Consider the following 5,155-nt stretch of genomic DNA (forward strand, 5'->3'; position numbering starts at 1 on the left):
AGAAACACCAATCAGAAAGAATATATGCACCACTATGTTCATAGCAGCACAATTGACAATAGCTAAGATTTGGAAACAGCCTAAGCGCCCATCAGCAGATGAATAGATTAAAAACGGTGGTACAACTATTCAATGGAATTCTATGCAACTGAAAAAAAGGAAGAACTCTTACCATTTGAAAGAGCATGGATGGACCTAGAGCACATTATGCTAAGTGAAATAAGCCAGTGGGAGAAAGATCAATATCACATGATCTCACTCATATGTAAAATATAACTAAGGACACAAAGTGATAAAAAAATAGACCTAGAGACATAGAGACATGGAAAACACTGTCAAACCTCAGAAGGAAAGAAAGAGAGGTTTGAGGGGGGAGAATTCAGCCAATAAACTCATGTGTGTATATGCATAACCCATGCACACAGACAGTGGAGTGGTGAAGGCTTGGGGGGTAGAGGGCTGGGAGAGGGCACTAGGGGTAAAAAAGGCACATCTTATCTAATAATAGACAAACATGCAAATGGACCGTACCTTCGCTATGCTTTAAACCACACCCACCAGCCAATCAGAGCAACTATATGTAAATTAACCCAACCAAGATGGAGGCCGGCAGCCACAGAGCTGGAGCGAGCAGGAGGCTTGGTTGCCCCAATGATGAAGGAAGCCCAGCTTCCCGGCCGGCTCTGAGCTCCCCTCAAAGCAACAAAGTTTGAATTATAGAAGGTAAATAAAGCCCAGATACCTGCTTCCAGGCGCCATGGCCACGGAGCTGGAGCGAATAAAAAAAAAACACAAAAAAAGGAAAGGCTGGAAGCTTTGGTTGCCAGGGGGCTTGGTCAGTCTTAAAACACTCATCAGCCCCTCACCCAGGCTGGCCAAAGCCCCATGGGGTGAGGGTCCCCACTGGAGGGCTTGACCAGCCTACGAACAGCCATCAGCCCCTGACCCAGGCTGGCCAGGCAACCCATCGGGACCCCCACCCTGATCCAGGACACCCTTCAGGGCAAACCAGTCGGCCCCCACCCGTGCACCAGGCCTCTATCCTATATAATAAAAGGGTAATATGCAAACTGACCCTAACAGCAGAAAGACTGGGAATGACTGGTCACTATGACACACACTGACCACCAGGGGGCAGAGAGCTGCCCCCTCCTGGTCATTGCGCTCCACAGGGGGAGCTCTGCTCAGCCACAAGCCAAGCTGATGGCTGCCAGCACAGCGGTGGTGGTGGCGGGAGCCTCTCCTGCCTCCTCAGCAGCTTAAGGATGTCCGACTGCAGCTTAGGTATGCTCCGTGCTGGCAAGTGGACATCCCCCGAGGGCTCCCGGACTGGCAAAGGTATGTCTGACTGCCAGCTTGGCCCTGATCCCCCAGGGAGCGGGCCTAAGTCAGCAGGTGGACATCTTCTGAGGGGTCCCAGACTGCAAGAGGGCATAGGCCAGGCTGAGGGACCCCCACGAGTGCACAAAATTTTGTGCACTGGGCCAATAGTATATAATAATTTCAACAACAGAATGAAAAGAAAAAGCCAGCTCTAACCGCTTTGGCTCAGTAGATTGAGTGTTGGCCTGCAGATTGAAGGGTCCCAAGTTTGATTCTGGTCAAGGGCATATGCCAGGGTTATGGGCTCAATCCCTAGTAGGGGGCGTGCAGTAGGCACATGATCAGTGATTTTCATCATTGATGTTTTTATCTCTCTCCATCTCCTTTCTTCTCTGAAATCAATAAAAATATATTTAAAAAAAACCAAAGCTGTCTTGGAAATTCAAGTCCCTGTGACCCCAGAACTGAACTTTCACAACATTGCCTTAGTGTACAATATTCACGGGGAACTTAGAGTCTGTCTTTCCTCCCACCAGGACAACATGTAAACTGAGTCTCTTACTGAGGCTAAAGATGTGAGATGGGAAGTGAGTGGGGAGGTTAAATGGAGGCCAGCATGCAGTGTGGGGTGGCTAATGACCAGGGAATAATGCAATGACCAGCTAATAGTTTGAATTTAGAGTGGGGTGGATTGATCTCCACACCCACCCTCCCCCAAACACACACACTCACAGCCAAACCCTGATTGGACTGTCTCATCAGGATTTGGTCAAGAGGCTCAAGTGTTTGTGAGAAACTGGTTGATTTTTAAGAAATCCTTACTGCAAATAGCTGCAGGGTGGGATAAACAGGACGAAAAGAGAAGAAAGGGGCTTAAAATAAACGGAAACAGAAAGTTGGGAAAGAATATAAAAGAAGAGCACTGCTACATAAAGATCTCAGCTACTCCACTGGCCACCTCTTCAGTGTCCCCCGCAGCCCAGGATGAAATTGATTCTGCAGTGAAGAGGCTGTTATTGCTAAAAATGAGCTACAAAGTGGCCATGGGGGAGAACTACAAGGCCGACTGCCTTCCAGAGAACCTTGCACCTGGATTAGTGGCCCAGGTGCCACGGAAGCTGAAGTGGATTTTGTGGACCCCTGAACTGTACAGAGGAACAGTGCAAAAGGCAGTTACTATGACAAGCTCATTGTTCTGTTTGGAAGCAGTAACATTGACCAAGAGCTGATAAACAGAAGAGAGAGCCAGGGGCCAGAGATGCACCTTCATCTCACACAGAGACCTGAACCAAGTCCTTGATGCCTATGAAAACAAGAAGCTGTTTCGCCTGTATGTGGGCAGGGGCCCCTCTTCCGAAGCCATGCATGTAGGCCACCACATCCCGTTCATTTTCACAAAATGGCTGCAGGACATGTTCAATGTGCTCTTGCTCATCCAGATGACAGAGGACTAGAAGTACCTGCAGAAGACGTGACCCTGGACCTGACCAATGGCTAAGTCATGGAAAACGCCAAGGACATCATCACCTGCAGCTTTCACATCAACAAGCCCATCTTCTCTGACCTCGACTACATGGGGCTCAGCCCAGACTTCTACAAGAACATGGTGAAGATCAGAAATATGTGACCTTCAACCAAGTGAAAGGCATTTTTGGCTTCGCCGACAGTGACTGCATGGGTAACATCAGCTTTCCTGCCATCCAGGCTGCTCCCTCCTTCAGCAACTCATTCTCACAGATCTTCCGGGGCCAGATGGACGTCCAGGGCCTCATCCCCTGTGCCATCAACCAGGATCCTTACTTCAGGATGACAAGAGATATCACTCCCAGGATCTGCTATCCTAAACCACCCTGCTACACTCGACCTTCTTCCCCTCCCTGCAGGGGACTCAGACCCAAAGGAGTGCCAGCAACCCCAACTCCCCCATCTTCCTCACAGACACAGCCAAGCAGATCAAGACCAAGGTCAACAAGCATGCTTTTTCTGGAGGGAAAGACACCATCAAGGAAGCACAAGCAGTTTGGGGAAAATGGCCACGTGGACGTGTCCTTCATGTACATGACCTTCTTCCACGAGGATGAGGACAAGCTGGAACAGATCAGGAAGGATTACAGCAGTGGAGCCATGCTCACCTGGGAGCTCAAGAAGGAACTCATGGAGGTCCGGCAGCCGCTCCTGGCGGAGCACCAGGCCAGGTGCAAGAAGGCCAGGGAGGAGATAGTCAAAGTGTTCTTGACCCCCCTGAAGCTGTCCTACGACTTTCAATAACGCCCATTTTATATCTGCACAGAAAGAATCATAATTTTTCCAGAGGCTCTGTCACATGGCTTCTGGTTCCTGGTGTCTGTAACCCTGTGTGTCTGTCCGTACTCTTTCTCCCTGTGTCATCCTTTCCAAACAAACCTTGTGAGCTGCCTGCTCCGCCCCTGGAGGACTCCATTGGAAAAAATCCCACCCCACATAGACACTTAAAGCCTGATGGTTAGAGAGACTGTAGTCTAGGTGTTCATTTCAGGAAGTTTAATGGGCACAGGCCTATTTGAGCCCATTCTCCCCCCCCCCCAAACAAACAGAAATGCTAGCTGTGCTTTTGACTGAGAGATCTCCCAGCTTGAAAGCTGCTTTTCACACTGAGTATTGGCCCCAGGTGGCCCCTTTTATTAAGTTGAGTCTGTGGGAGAAACTTTCCAGCTCACTTCCTGAAATCCAGACCTCATGTGTTCTCCTGGAACCTCTGCCCTTCCCTGAGCCTCCCCATGCTGCTTCCAGGGACTGGCCCTGAGCACAGGCACTGGGCCCCTACCCTGTGGCAGCTGAGGGGAATGGGTGTCCTTTGTAGAAACCTTTCTCCTGACACTTGATTGGCTCAGAAGCCTGCAAAGAGCAGTGCCCTGCTGGTGTCCTGGGCTATAGAGGGCAAGCAGCAGACCCAAGCACCAAGGGAAACCTTCAGTCTTGTGCCCTTTGTAGTCTGGGAAAGCAGAAGAATATCCCAGGAAATCCCTCCATGGAGGTGCAGGGTCCACTCCTGAGCACAATGCCCTAAATAAATTTCCTTTGGTCCCATGGGGGGTGGGTGTAGGGGTGGAATATATATATATATGACATACAAACCATGTTTCCTGGCCAACCCACCTTTGTGGACAGCCCATTGAATTAATTAGCCATTTGAGTTGGGAAGAAAGTTAGTCTGTCTATTGAATTAATTAGTCTTTATCATGTTCAGGCTGCCTTACCTCACATGTAACATCCACATTTTTGGAGTCATGGGAAATATCTGTATGACAAGTCATCACATGGAGAGACATCACAAGAAACAGGGACTATAAGATATGATGATATGCCTTAGGGGTTTTTGACCCTAAGAATAATAAAATTCATAGGCAGATTTGAAAAGTGTTCCAAAAGGTCTAACTAAATAGTTAATTTTATAAAAATATTTTACTTTATTCTATTCCATAAATGAGTGTGTATTCTCTTTCCTTCAGCTAAAATGAGGCATCATTGATTTAACATATGTATGAATATATTTTTCTTCTAGATCAGGAGGACAGTAAATTTTACTGTAAAAATTAAGATAGGACATATTTTAGGCTTGCAGGCCATATGATCTCTGTGACAATTCCTAAATTTTCATGTTGTAGTGCAAAGATAGCCATAGACAATTCACAAACTATGCATAAAAGTATTTAGGCTATGGGTTACAAGTTTTGCTTAACAAAATAATTGTCATAATGCATTAGAAATTGAATATTATCGAAGCTATAGTTCTTTCATTATGCACGATTATTTTGGGATTCATCCCATGCAGTAGCTGGCATAATTTTTTATA

The 5,155-nt window shown here is 47.4% G+C and overlaps 1 pseudogene; it reads left to right on the top strand.

Annotated features, from left to right (window-relative positions):
* Positions 1-1,265: 1,265 nt before the first annotated feature.
* LOC102247273 lies at positions 1,266-3,591 on the top strand (annotated as a pseudogene).
* The last annotated feature ends 1,564 nt before the right edge of the window (positions 3,592-5,155 follow it).

This window comes from Myotis brandtii, unplaced genomic scaffold (genome assembly GCF_000412655.1).
Source record: "Myotis brandtii unplaced genomic scaffold, ASM41265v1 scaffold3279, whole genome shotgun sequence".
NCBI classification, from domain to species: domain Eukaryota; kingdom Metazoa; phylum Chordata; class Mammalia; order Chiroptera; family Vespertilionidae; genus Myotis; species Myotis brandtii.